This window comes from Ambystoma mexicanum, chromosome 6q, assembly GCF_040938575.1.
Source record: "Ambystoma mexicanum isolate Mex_15411 chromosome 6q, UKY_AmexF1_1, whole genome shotgun sequence".
NCBI lineage: Eukaryota > Metazoa > Chordata > Amphibia > Caudata > Ambystomatidae > Ambystoma > Ambystoma mexicanum.
Genome location: NC_090937.1, coordinates 1517289754 through 1517305491, shown reverse-complemented (window position 1 = coordinate 1517305491; position 15738 = coordinate 1517289754).

Sequence of the window (15738 nt, the reverse complement as noted above, 5' to 3'; positions counted from 1 at the left end):
CACACTCTTATAACATAAACTCCTATTTATTCACATACAGGGAAGACCAGTGTTCTTTTGATCACATAATAATGTACAGTAGATAAGGTATTAGATTTGATAAAAAAAGCAGTGACTGTAAGTTCAAGTGACATTCTAACCAGGTTGTGCAGGGGAGTTAATGGAACAATACATGGGTGTACATACAAAGATTAAGGAACACCAACATTAAAGATCTTTAAGTGCAGATAGGTGGTATGGCCTGCTGTGTTAGGGATATGGCCATGATGGATGATGTGCTAGTGTGGAGGCAGAGAAAGTGAGGGACAGATGGAGGTTAGAGGCAAAGGAACAAATATTAGCTAGAGGCAGATTATAGGTTGGTTATGAGGATAACATGGAGATGAGGAGTTAGGCTTTTTGTTTGTTACACACATCATCAGAGTGTTTGATTTGATTACCCCTTGCATTCTTACATGCCCTCTGCATATACCACACATATAAAGTTGCTAATTGAAGGACACAGAGTACCACTCAAGATTTCTCATTTTGTAATCACACTACATCTGACTTATTCCTCTCCTGATTAAACTACACATTTTATTCACCCCACTTTAAACTTGACATTGATAAATGCCATTGATCAGCTTGCCCCAAAAATATAGATCTTCCCCTCCTCAAAGACAAAGAAACAAAAACACACACTTCCTCAGACCTCCCTCCATAATTTGGAATTGAAGTGTAGACAGGAACATGACCGTAAATTTTGTAACCACTTCTCTGGTTTGTGCCATGAGCATTCTTACTTTGTCCCACAGAGTTTATTGTATTGTGTTTTCTCTTAACGAGCTGTCAATCCATATGCCGAGATATTTGTATTCCTTGACAACTTCGATTTAAGTATTGTCCAAGTATCAGGATGGGGGATCTTTTTTCTCTTTTTTTCCCTTTTTTTGTTGAAGTTTTGAAAACACCATGACTTTAGTCTTTGACTTATTGACTTCCAGGTTGTTACGCTGGAGCCCAATTTGGATCTGGTCTAATAAGATCAGGTCTTCTGTATATATCAAGCTAGACACACTGACCTTTGCTACTTTGGGGGGAAGGATCTATTTTTTTTCTCTGAGTCTTGATAGTCTCCCAAGAAGGCAATAAAAAGTTCCGGTGCAAGAGGAAAGCCATGCTTTACCCCTCTCTCGGAAGAAATTTTGTCTGAGAGCAAGCCTTGTTGATTTAGGCAGATGCGCATAGATGTTTTTGTATGCAGTGCTTGTATTGTTTCTAGTATGGCTGGGGGGCAGTTCCAGGTCTTTAGTTTAGACCACAGTTTGACACGGTCACCCTTATCAAAGGCCTGCAAGAGGTCAACAAGGGAAAGATATACCTTGGGAGCGCCAGACTTGAAGTTGGATTTTATTATATTCAAGAGAAGTAGATTTACTGCAGTACTGGTATCCTTTAGGAATCCTGTCTGGAAAAGGTCTGCACTCGGGGATACTCTAGACCATTTCAGGAAGTGGGAGAGAAGGAGAGGTGCAAAAATGTAGCTGATAAAGTCAAGGAGCACTATCAGCATATAATAAGCCAGATTTTCTCTGCAGCCCTTTTTATGTATAGGAACAACCACTCTTCTGGATGTCTTTTTAGATCAATATTTGTAAGGCCGTCCGGGCCTGGGGCTCTCGAGATCTTGAGTTTTGATATGGCTCTTTTGATGTCATCTTCATCCGTCAAAGTGACCCAAGCTGTTTGCAGATTGGGTGGAAGTATTTTGGGAGAGTGATGGACACTGAAACATATCTGTAAAATAACTGATCCAGTCTAGTTCGGAGACTGAGTTAGTCGGTGTGTCTACTTTTGGACCATTGACACTTCCATAAATCTCTTGATTGTTTAGTGGCGAGAGTCTTGAGCATGGCTTCTGCATCATTCTGGTAGAGACTGAGGGGGTAATTCATAGAATTTAGCGCACAAGTGGCACACGCGGCTGGCGCACAGTGTGCACGTGCGAATCTCTGCGCCAGCCGCGTGCGATAAAATCCATTTCCGCGCACAGCGTATTCATGGATTTTAGCTACCAAAACCAGTCGTGGCTCAGAGTGGCGCAGCGACCCTGCAGCAGCGCCAGTTACGCCCCCAAGAATGCCCCTCGTGCAGGGAAAAGCCATCAAAATCCCCAATCCAGCACAAAGGGCTGCGCTAACCCTGTACCAGCACAGCAAGCAGAGTACGTGTATTACTGAGATTCGCGGGAAGTTTCACACGTGATTGGCCCTGTGCGAGCGGGGTACGTGTATTGCTGGGGTTCGCATGAAGTTTCACACGCGATTTCAGCAGGGTACGTGTATTTCAGGGATGCGCGGGAAGTTTTACACGCGATTGGCCTGGGTACGTGTATTTCAGGGGTGCACGGGAAGTTTTACACGCAATTTCAGCAAGGTACGTATATTTCAGGGGTGCGCAGGAAGTTTTACTCACGATTTCAGCAGGGTATGTGTATTTCAGGGGTGCGTGGGAAGTTTTACAAGCGATTGGCCTGGGTACGTGTATTTCAGGGGTGTACGGGAAGTTTTACACGCGATTGGCCTGGGTACGTGTATTTCAGGGGTGCGCTGGAAGTTTTACACACGATTTTGCTGTCAGAGCAGGGAACGCATATTTCAGGGGTGCGTGGGGAATCCTACATGTGAATTGGCAGTGTGGGTCCTCCCAGGTGTCCCCTCCACCCCCTCCACGGCCCCTGCAGGCAGCCCACACCACAATGGACTACCCTGCACCCTGGTCATGTCCGACAGCACCCCCACCCCCCGAGCAGGGAGGGGCACCTGCCAGCAGGCCCCGACACATGTCCCCCAGCCCCCCACCCCCCAGCATTGACAGACACCTGCCAGCAGGCCCCCACTCATGTCCCCCTGCACTCCCACCCCCCATCATTGACAGGCACCTGCCTGAAGGCCCCGACACATGTCCCCCAGCGCACCCACCCCCCAGCAGTGAGGGGCACCTGCCAACAGGCCCCGACACATCTCCCCCAGCCAACATGTCATCACAATCTAGATCCCTGGCTCTTATGGCCACCCAAATCCCACCCCCACGACACCCCAATCCAAACACCCAACCAAGCTTTACATCCACTCCAAATTGAAATCTCCATTACATGATAGATCACAAATAAGCAGTATGCTCATGAGTACAAGTCTGTCAGACCCACACAATGGCAACACATGACTGAGAAAACCCACATTGTGACATGCATGAAACCAATGAGAGAAGACCACACATTGAAGTAAGAAACAAAAATGTATTCAAGTCAAAATGAAGGAAATTAAATCAAAACACACAATAATGCCAATAATAATCAAAATGCAGCATGTCCCAAAAAATGATAAAAAAATAAAATGGGAATCCAAGTTAATCCAAATGAAAATGTGTCCAAAGTCACCATCCAAGAAAGCAAATCCAAAGGGAAAGAAAAGTGTAACATCCATTGCTCCATGGTGAAGAAAAAAAAAGATCAATGAGAAAAATCCACTGTAAAACTATGTACAAATACCAAATCCAGGTTCCATGAGCCCAACAACATAAATGAAACATACAATGAAACATACCTAATTACTAACTATATACAAAAATGTGGGGCATAGTCCATGCGCCCCAAATGAAAGAAAAAAGAAATGAAACTTAACACTAATGAACTATATACAATGGCGGCGGGCAAGTCCAACGGCTCACTTGCTGATGTCATGGACCAGGGCATCATCGAACTCTTGTTCAATGTCTTGGAGGCGGGCCTCTTCTCTGGCCCCGAGGTCTCGCAGGGATAATGCCATGTCCACCTCCAACTCCCTGCGAATTCCCTCGAGGCACTCAGCACACCTCAGTGCCCTGCGCATGGCGTTCTCCGCCCTGATCATTGTGAGCCGTGCTGGCCCAACTGCTGCCACACGGAAGACACTCCCATTCCAGGGTCCTCCTGCCCTACGGCCGATGACTGCCCCTCTGATGTAGATGGCCCGAGCCATGATGCCTCCGACGTTGAGCCTGCCACTGCCTCCGACACAACTGCCTCTGCCTCTGCCAGCACGATGGCATCCAGGCTGATGGAATCCACCGACGTCGTCGTGCACGTGCCCTGCCTGATGATGCCGGCACATCCTCCATCTGCTGGGGTCCAGTTGCTGTGGTGTCCACCCCTGCTGGACCTCCGACTGCCGACTGTGGCAGGGATGGGATCCCCACCAAGCTGGCTGCGTTGGTCAGGGCAGGTCCACAGGGGGCCCTGGTGGCATCTGGGCCGGAAGACGGTATGGAGAATGTCTGGTGCATAGTCTCCACAGAGGAGGAGAGGGCTGCCAGAGTGGCCGACACATGTACAAAACCCCCAACCATGGAAACTCCCAACTGGGCCACGTTGGCACGCTGCTCTTCGTGATGACGTACGTGCTCCCCCCGGGAAGCACGCACGTCATCACAAATGTCACGCGTGTGCAACCAATCAGGACCTTCTCCATACGGCCAGGGGTCCCCTCGTCCGCAGGTAGATGAGTGTCAGATGACATGGACATCCCCCCTACCTGCGGACGGGCCTGGGGTGACCTGTGCTGCCTCCTGCCCCTGCCCCTGGACTGCACCACTTGCACCAGTGGTACCACTCCACCAGGCCCCATGTGCGGCTCAGTAGCGGCCTCCTCCTCCTCTGTGGAAACCACCAACCTGGATGGCTCCACAATGTCTTCCGCCGTTGCAAGCCCCTGTGGGGGCTCACCCACCCCTTCCGCTGCAGCCGTAGTGGCAGACGCAGCACCAGTCCCCTCACTCCAGGACGATGGTAGATTCTGGGAGGGTGACTGGGCCTTGCGTCGCCGGCCGGTGGGGGCATCCCCACCGCTTTGCTCCACAGCACCGTCTCTGCCCTCTTCATCACTTGCCACTCTGTAGAGGGAGACATAGAACACTAGCATCAGGGTACTGAACAATGGTTCCCTAGACAGGAAGCAATAGCAGATGGGTGGCACTGTCAAACATCACTTCCATCATGTCCCTCCACAACACATGGGTCAATGCAGGCAAAACACATGCAGTAACAGGCATGGCGCATGCAATGAACATTAGCATACATGTCCAAGGGACTCTTGAAACATACAATGCTGGTTTGAAACTCACATGCATCATGGGTCATGCCTGTCACATGCACACACTTCACCGTAGTTTCATCCATCTGGCCTTGCACACCCCAGACACAGTGGATACAAGGATGAGTAGGCTGCATCAGTGAATCTGAACATTGTCACAGACATGTATAATGCATCCATGGCATGTACAAGTCACCCACACGCAAGTCAGACACACAGACATGGACACCATACATGTCCATGACCGCAGCCCCCATCTCTCACACCCCATCCATGTCCAATAACAGAGACAGGCATGCATTAATGTGTGCATTCCGCATGCTGCTCTGCATGTTGCATTGTAACACATGCACCTACCATGTGGTTCACGCATTACTGGTCTCACATGCATGACCATGATGTCCCTGCACACACACATACGTACATGGCCTATGTCAGACATACAGGCAAGTATCAGAGAACCAGCTCCCTGCAACATGCCCTGCCTCACACAGCAATGCTTGGCCACTTACCACTAAACTCCAGACAGATCTGCCTCTGAATGATCTGGGCGTGGAGCACTGGGGCTACGCGTTAAGGACCCTCATCTGGATGGTACTCATGCTGCCCCGGCCCCCTTCCACGAGGCGCTGGGCCTCTTACGAGGGTCCTGGACCTCAAGTCCTCCCAGCGCTTCTTGACTTGCTTGATGTTGCGGGTTGCCACCCCCTCCGCGTTGATGGCAACCACAAAGTTGTCCCAGATCCGATCCTGTCCTTCCTTGTTGGCGCATGATGTTCCGAAGAGGGCATCATAATGCCCCAGGACATGCTCCACCAGGACACCAACTTCCTTCTGACTGAAGCTGGTGGCCCTCTGCCCTTCTGGCTGGGGGTCGCCAGTGGTCTCAGATGGTGTTTGCCCTGACATGGCGACCCCTGAGGCAGGCGTGGGTGGGCAACTGGGTCCTGGGGCTGGGCTGTGGAGCGATGGTATCCCAGTCGGGAGTCTTCTGTTCCAGCAGGGGTGGACACAGCAACTGGACCCCTGCAGATGGCTGATCTGCAGGCACCAAATAGCAGGGCACATGGGCAGCAGTTAGTCAGGCAGCAGCAGATGGCAGGTGGGAGCGTGCTCGGGGCTCTGGGGCAGGAAAATGGCCTTACAGGGCAAGAGCGTGGTCTTCCGTGTGTTTTCGCGTTGCCAGCTTGATACGGAGTGATTTGGCATGTGAAAAAATTGCACGTCAGCGTGTAATTCGAGGAAAGGCCCTTAGCACGTAAGCACGTCAGCACACGTACGCGATTTCATTGGACCAAAGGCCCTTAGCGCGTAAACGTGTCTGTGACGTATCGCGCACGGGCGTTGCCCTTTCGCATGTAAAACTTCCCGCGAACCCCAGGAATACACGTACCCAGGCCAATCACGTGTGAAACTTCCCGCGCACCCCTGAAATACATGCACCCTGCTGAAATCAAGTGTGAAACTTCACGCGCACCCCTGAAATAAACGTACCCAGGCCAATCACGTGTGAAACTTCCCGCGCACCCCTGAAATACACGTACCCAGGCCAATCGTGTGTGAAACTTCCTGTGCACCCCTGAAATACACGTACCCAGGCCAATCGCGTGTGAAACTTCCTGCGCACCCCTGAAATACACATAACCTGCAAAAAAAATCACGTGTGAAACTTCACACGCACCCCTGAAATACACGTACCCAGGCCAATCGCGTGTGAAACTTCACGCACACCCCTGTAATGCACGTACCCAGGCCTCATTACCAGGGCACCCTTCATTACGGGAGCACCGATTACGAGGTTCCCTTAGCGGGACCCTCTAAGGACAGCAGGTAAAACCAGGTGTCCTTTCCAGGTCCCGCGAGGGGAAGAAGGTTGGTAATAACAGGCTAGTTGTAATGTGCCCATAATTACCTCCCTCCCCATTCCCATTGAGCCCTATGGGGCCTCAAATGGGAATGGAGAATGGTTCCTGCAAGGAGGAATTACCGGGTCCTCCTATGTCAGAATGACCCGGTAAGTCCCCATTGCAGCAACCCGGTAATGGAGCTCGGTTTGGAGGTTTGGAGTCCTCCAAATTCGTAATGAGGCCCCAGGTGTTTAGATGGTGCTTGGGATTTGCCGTAGTCAGGTGCTTTGACATGCTCTGCTGTTTGCTTCGGTGAGCGATTTCACTTGGATGTCTTTTTTTCTTGTCTGGCCCCACTAGGTGACAGCCTTCGTTGAGCTGGTGTATGAGTTTTGACAGCTTGGGTCAAATATTTTTCTTGCAGTGGTGTGTTTGAGAATCGAAAGAGAAAGTATTCTCATTGTCACTGTTCTATGATTTGTCTGGGGTATTTGGGAATACCTCGGCGGAATCCCAATGTTGAGACAGGTTCATCAGTTCACTGGTGGTCGGAAATTATTCTATTGATTGGGGTGAGTGATCGGGTTTGGGGAGGTTCTTACATAGATTGCTTGGCTTTTCCGGTCTTTCCCCCATAGATGCTGATTTAGATAGGGAGTTGTCGTGCCGCAATTGGAGAAGGACATGTGACGACTTTTCAGGTATTTGTTTCAAAGCTGTTTCCTCTTTTGAATGCTTCCTCTGATATTGTTTTTTGTTTATCTGTTGTTTATCCTTTGGGTCAGTTGTTGCAGGCATCTCCATAATTAAAGAAGGCTTGGATGGCCCTGTGCTGGTTTTTAGTGAAAATGAAGGCCAGTTCACGGTGTATATGGTCAGTAGAAGTTTGGGTGTCCCTCGTGATTTTGTTTACTTTGGTTTGGAGTTGCTGATTTTTGTTGTTGAGCTTTTCTTCAAGTGTAGCAATTTTTGATTCGAGCAGAATTTGGTGTTCGATAGTTTTGGATTCAAGAGCTGTGATATATCCTTCAACACAAGTCAATTTAGAGGTCATTGTAGAAATCATTGTGGTGTTATCTTTTAAAGAGTCATTGATTGCCTCGTAAAATTTTCCAAAAGGGGCTAATGCAATCGTTACTGCTGAATGAGTGAAAGTAGATCTGTTTTTTTACTAGGGGAGTCCTTTTGGACTGACGATGGAATTTCGCGAAGTCGTCTGTTTTTGGGTGGAGTTCGCATGGCTGATGTCCCGAGGTGAAATAGATGCAAGTCCGGAGAAATTATCTCCAATGGAGTCGTAACCTCTCGGACTGTACGTGCCGGCACTGTATGTGCGGTTTCATCCAAGCAAGTCAGGCTTCACTGATCTCCTGATCTTTTTTTAGCTTAACTGGGGTGGTCTTCATTCTAACAGCCCCAATCAGGGCGTTCTTACTCAGACCTAAAAGAGATAATGGACAGTCTTTCTCATGGCTGTCATTTGGATTTGAAGTGCATGTTGGGAAGGGCAGTTTTGATGTGGGTTTCTCGGTAATTGCAATAATTTGAATAATTTGCTTGTCAAGGGTCACAATTTCGGATGGCTTGTTTTGTACTTGGGTGTTGGAAGATGGAGTTTCTTGGTTATGGGGAAAAATGCTCCCGGTAAAATCTGTTTTGCATGATCTATTCACTGGGGGCAACTCTTGAATTGCCTCCAGAATCTCTGTGTCCGACAATTCTGCCTCTCGGTCAAACTTACTTGTGTGCTGTTTGATGAAATATTCTTTTAGGGAAGTTGAAATCAGCAGGGTTGATGGGGACTTGTTCCCTAAAGAGGGTTTGTTACACCCCCAACGCTGTTTTCTCATGAAGATTTTATTTGCAATGTACTTTGTTGTGTAAGATTGACTTTAGACTTAATTTCCTTTACATTGAAGGTCTCCTTGTATTTACTGTTTTTTTTTGTTTTTCTAGGGACAGCAAGAAATGTCGAGTCGGATTTGGCCAGTTGCTTGTTACCATGGAGGGAGTTTTGATAGAGTCTCTATCAATTTCCAGAGTGACTGCGTTGGCATGACTATCAACGTGGCTATCAGCGTGGTTTCCAAAGACTTCATCCTCTGGTTTTGGTGAGTCATGTATTTCGGATTCTTCTTCAGCCTCTGAATCCGTAGAATCAATCCTTATTGAAAGGTCTGAGGTGATTTTCAGTGAAGGGCTGCGTAATGTTGAATGCCGGCCTCCGTGAATCTGAGCTGTTATCTTATGTGCCGTAGTATTGCTTTTGGGAACCCTTTGTGGGTCCAACGCACACATACTGGAGGGAGCATTCAGCCTCTTCTCTATGGGCAGAGTGTGCTTGTCCCTTGATGCTTGCACCACCTCGTAATTGGGTGGGCAATGATTTATTTTTACAGAAAGGTCTGCGTCTGGAAAAGTAAGGATACGATCCTCGATTGCCTCGATTGTCTCGAATTCCCCTACCCTGTCAGAGCCCCGTCGCGGCCATCCTCCGACAGCCTCCAGTGGGGCACCACTCACCATTGCGGTAGACGGGCCGGGGACCGAGGTTTGAAGCAGTGGACACGGATCCTCTCCAAAGGCACTCCTCGGTTGGTCTGACAGGAACGTGGGGAAGACCCCGTTGATGCCCGTGTCCATGACCCTTCGGACATAGTGGACCCAACACTCTGAGTGTAGGGTGTAGCTGGAGGCTGTTCGGCAGGCCCCTCCAGGGCTGGGAATGGAGCGATTTCCATAACTTCAGAACAGGGGGAGTTCAAGTGAGTGGCTGGCATGGACAGCTTACCCCTTCCGGACGGCTTATCGGCCGCGGGGTGGCTACTCCTTAGGCAGCGTTTTCCCATGTCAGCTTCCAATGTTGAAGGCGTCATTGAAGGCAGGTCTGTGCACGGAGAGGGAGATGCCTACTACCGTGGGGTTATTTTACTTTTAGCAGCAAGTGTAGACAGACTTGCACAGGAACTGGTAGCACGGGGAAGACTGCAGGAAGACTGCTCACCTCTCTGCTCACGTCTCCACGTCCCGCTCTGCGGGCTGTAGGGGTATTTCACTATTAGCAGCAAGTGTAGACAGACTTGCACAGGATCTGGTAGCACGGGGAAGACTGCAGGAAGACTGCTCACCCCTCTGCTCAGGACTCAGCATCCTCCTCTTATTAGTATTTGAGACTATCTTGAATTCTACTTTCCTGAATAAAATCATATTTTCTTCCAAGAAATGTTTACCTACCAACTTACTCTACCTCCCAGTGCATTTATACTGGACTCAGTCAGTCCCACATGTATTTTGCCATATACAACTAACATTAAAATGTAAAGAACCTCAAATAAAAGAAGACTATGAAGTGGTCTTAACACCATAGAGGACCTAGATGGTCAATGGTGGATTGGTTTATATTAAATATGAGGTGATAGGTCCCTTCTAAAAACTGATAACCTTTAGGAATGATGTAATATGATGTTTATTGATGCTGGCTATGGCTGTTTAATGTATAATGGAAAGTCACTGAAAGTCACTGAGAACCGTAAAGGTCATTTTTTGATTGAAAAACATGGATCTAGGTTTGCTAGGCTATTGGCAACAGTGATATCTGTCTTCAGTGGCCTGTAAACAAATTTGAATTACTGAAGATGATAGAGATATTTGTACATATCACTCTTTTTATGGTCCAAATTTCCCTTTCACTAACACATAACCCTATTATTTTGGTCACAATGAATCTCTTCTGCAACACTTAAACAGTATTCTGAGACATGTTTTATCATTTCACCACTAACACCAATAGGTAGCTCATTTTCATTTAACAGATTTGAAACATTTGTCAAGGTGCCTAAACCAACATACTCCGTTCACAACAGACATGAACAGACATGAATGCATTGTAAGAAGCAGGAGACTGGGATGTGTATTCCTTTCAGGTGCAAAGGCTATCTTTCCCAGAACATTGATGGACTTGAGGATGAGTGCTTGCTATTGGGAATAAAGCATCAACCACTGTGAACCCCTCAATCAGCAGGGTGAATCTGACAATAAACTGCGAATTACGTTTTGATCTGTTCCATCAAAGATAGATTTTCACTGTACGAAGTTGCCACGACTGCGCATACTTTGTCCAGTACCACTTTACCATTACAGATTTGGATTACCTCTACAAATATTGCAAAACCCAATTTCTATTACCACATTGGAGACATACATTATTACAATTGGCATCATTATGAGTTTTGCACTGATTTAGTGTTAAATCCATTACTGCCACTCTGTCCCATGGGTTTACCATTTGGTTATGAGTATGAGTGGTGGAATAGTGGTGGAATTCTGCTTTTTTAGAGACCATAGGACTCCATGAGGATGTTGGTGGAATCGTTACAACAGTAATTCTAACATTTTCTAATTCTATTGATTTTTGACCTGATTGATACTGGAGGTGAATTCCCCACTTTAAGTTCAAACTCGGAATGTGGTGGTGCAGTAAACAGGGTGGGCATAGTTAGATCTCTCAAATAGAGCAAATAGGGCTCAATGAATAGTTCCTGCATCTTTGTTTTCTGTGAAATTATCGTTATTTCTGAATCCTCCTGCAGAGCACTTGGAGTATGATGAAATAGGGAACAATTCACTTGTCAACTTGCTTTTATCATCCCCAGTGACATTTTACCTTTATGAGAATGGGATCTCCCACTCCTGGCCTGATTCATCTTAGACTCATAAGTACAGAACTATTTATATGGACTCTGTAGGGAGAGCAGAGCTTTCCAGAGGTGAAGACAGGTGTGTCAATGCAGAGGCAAGCAGTGCGGGTGACTGCCTTGTGGATCAAGTACTGCACTCTGCCAGCTGCACCAACACCAAGCTCCTCACTGAAGGTGAAGGACTACTGCAAGTACCAGCTAGCTCCCTGTAAGAGGGTACAGACTAACCTAGTCCCTAATCCATTGGCTGAGACTCACAGCACAAGAAGAATCCAAGCAGCTGGATTACTCCATTGTGCTCCTTAAAAACATCTTTGCACATGAGTCAAGCAGGTTTGAATGCCTTCAAATCATCTGGACTATTGGCACTCTCTTCAAACTTCTTCAAACAACTGATTTGCTTTCATCAAACTGCCTCAATGGTGTATGGTAGCAGCAGAGCACTTAACTCATTCAGCTGAAACACACAATCGCCACTGCAGATTACTTTGAACGGCCGCCTCTTCGAACAATGCATCAAATCACTGGGACCCCTGCATCCAACACCTCCAAACCTTGTCTCAAAAATGATGGAAGCATTGTGTCACTTGTCAATTCAACCCAGCATTAACCATAATATTGAACTTTTTCTATCTTCAAATCAACCCTGGTGAGATTATCGAACTGCATTGCTCGTTCACTGCCTTCAAATCACATAGATCATCACTTGACCCAACTGTAAATCATTGACAGGACCATCATGGCTCTTTGCCTCTGTACTCGATTTGACCTGGAAAGACATCATCCCCAAGCCTGGGTTGCACCGCCCGATAACCTATTAAGGTTTTTCTGTGAGGTGCAGCTCCAATGGTACACCTTCAAGATGTTAGAGACTGATGAGCTACCCGTGTGCACGTTGTATCATTTTAAGTGATAGCATTGCATGTTCTTGCCTGCCACCCCTTCTACAGTGCTTAGTTCATTTACATTCTGCACAATCTGTGTTCTTTCCTCAGTGTTGGTTTTTGCTAGTGTTTCTACAGTCAATTGTTCTTGCCTATTTTTGTGTTTAGTTAAAGTATATATATTTTTATAATATCAGAATTGGACATTCCTTTATTTTGGACAGTTGTACTATTGCTGTTTGGGTTGCTACTGTTATCACATTAATACCACTCTTAAGAGCGTAGCTTTCCCTCTGCCCACTTACCCACAACAGGTGAAGGAGGTAAATCTCTTCACTGTGAACAGCAGTGGATTTGGATCGTTAGTGTAGCATGGAGACAGAGTGTGTCCTGTCAGTGAGAAAGAGGTGAACTAAGTATGAACAATGTCTGTGTGTTCCATCTTGTTGGATAGGATGTTTAGGAAAATTGTGTGGTTGATGGTATCAAAGACAGTTGAGATGTCTAGAAGTACAATTGGGGCTGTGTGTACTCTGTCAGAAGTGTTATGGAGATCATCCAGGATGTGAAGGGTTCTGGTCTCTGTTCTGTAGCCAAGCCAAAAGAAAAATTGAAAGGGGTTGAGGAGGTTGTTTATGGTGACATGCTCTTGGAGTTGGTTTTTGATGATACAATCCTATGATACTGGTAGCATAGCGATGGGGTGCTAGTTTTCAGGGGGCATGACGTTGAGGGTTTGTTTTTTGGGTAGGGGGGATTTTTTCTGTTTTGAGTGTGCAATGAAATGCATTATGTGAGAGACAGGAGTTGATGATGTTGACCTAGTAAATTCTCTTTCCTACTGAATCCTCCTGCAGAACACTTGGGGTATGATGCAATAAGGAAGTCAATTGTTGCCTTTATTTTATCATTCCCAGTGATATTTGACCTTTATGAAAATGGGATCTCCCACTCCAATCTTGATTCATCTAAGACTCCTATCTACAGAATAATTTATTTTGTCTCTGTTGGGATAGCATATCTTTCCAGAGGTGAATACAGGTGTTTCAAGGAAGTGTCATGCAGTGTGGGTGACTGCCTTTCGGATCAAGGACTGCACTCTGCCAGCAGCACCCTTAAAATGTTCCTCACTGAAGGGGGAGGATTGTTCTGTTTTGAGTGTTTATTGAAATGTATTGTGTGAGAGACAGGAGTTGATGATGTTGATCCAGTGTAGATTCAGGTTTGTTTTTGATGTGAGGATGCTAAGGGTCTGTCAGTCAATGTGGTGGAAATGCATCAAATGTGTTGGAAGGTTTTGGCAGGTGGGGCTGGGAGTGTGACTGTCTTGTCTGGTGTTGTATATTTTCAGAATTGAAATAGTCCATGAGAGAGTTGCATACTGAGGTGGAAGTGGAATCTGTGGATGGTGGTTTTTAGAGTGAATTTACAATGTTGAAAGGTTTCTGTGTGCGAATGGTGGTGGATTGGAGTCCTTGGAGGCAGTGGGTGGCTTTGTATGGCCATAATCCTCACCACTCTCTGCTACAACACCCAATTACCCAAAATGGTATTGAAAGTGAGAATAGTCACGCAACAGTCAGAACACCTTACATAATTACATTAATACATTCATTATTTTATTTTTCAAAGGGTGCATTACAAATCATGTTATTTTAGCCATTCTCTACACATTGCAATTTACTTGCTAAATTCATCTATTTACAACATGTATACATACATTCATACAAATATATCTAAGGTAAATGAATTACATATATTTTTCTAAAGTAATCATAAAATATTGCAGAGCTCCCAGCATATGTGTCATGTTCTTTTGCTCCTTTCAATAATAAATAAGACTACGGTATGTTGGATGAGAAAATTGCATTTTTTCATTTGCCATGTATAGAATTGCACTGAAAGGCAAAGGAAATTGCATTATTGCCTATGCACATTAATTATAGGAGGTCCATCTGCTCCTTTCTCCCTTTCCCTGGTAGCCATTGCCAGTGTGGGACAAGGAAGCTCAAGCTAAGTGGGGTGGGTCAGGAAAGGTGGTGGGACTGAGTGATGGATTGTACATTGTGGGTTGGAGGGAGTGCAATGCAATGCAGGAGAGCACATAACTACTGTCCTGGTGGTGTAGCTCTAAACGCTGGATTTACCGTGAGATATAGCCTCTGTTCCAAGCTATGCAATTGACTCGGTTGTCCCATGACTCTCCCTGCCCCGCCGGGGATGCTAATATACTCTATAGGAAACCACAGCACCTACTTGTACTAATGCTTCATTCACCTCTTATCTGTGTTATAGTAGTAGGTAAGCAATCAGTCTGAAGTAAATGGTGCTCCTATAGTTAGAGTACTGCATTACCGGAAGAAGCTATATTGGTTGTGTTCTTATATTATCTCACTAACACTACTGGATGTCTGGATCACAGTCATCATGCGTGTGTTCTTCTCATAGTGAAATGATGGTATACCTTCTGTGCACTGTTATGGACATGACATCTACTGTTTTTATCATATGTCTGTCCACATACATCATTGTTAAATGTGTGGCTTTGTACACATGTAATCGCTTTATTTGTTCTGAAAATGAACCATTTTAAACAAACATTTTAAAAAGTTGGGTAACTCGATTATCAGATGTCACAAAGATAGGACAATTGAAGAACAATCCAAGAGAAAGACTTCAAACTTAACACACCAGACAACATTTGGGGTATCAACATAAGGTGGAACAAAAACATGGGAACAGGGATGTCAAGAAAACGTAACTCCTGGTTTCTATCTCTACTCGGTTGTGCTCTATAAGATATTAACACACCTCTCTCTCTTTCTCATAAGAAGGTCTCAGTCTCTCAAGCATTTCTGACTTTACACAGTTCTCTGTACTCTGGTGAAAACTGGGTGCAGCAAAAGAAAAAGTCCAAAAAGAAAACTCAAACTCAAATAAAAATTAATAGTTTCAGGTTTTAAAAAGTCCCTTACCCTTACCCAGGTCTAACTCGTGTCTTGTCTGATGGTATGCTGTGTCCTCTTGAGAAGGGAGAATTATATTTTCATCATCATCGCTGTATGTTTATTTCGGAAAAGCATGACATAAAACAGTACAGAAAAGAAATACATGGTAAAAGTACAAAGCCTCTGCCGCAATGGCTCAGCGCCCTGATGCCTGAAGGCTTTTGGCGCTTAATGAACAAATAACAAAACAT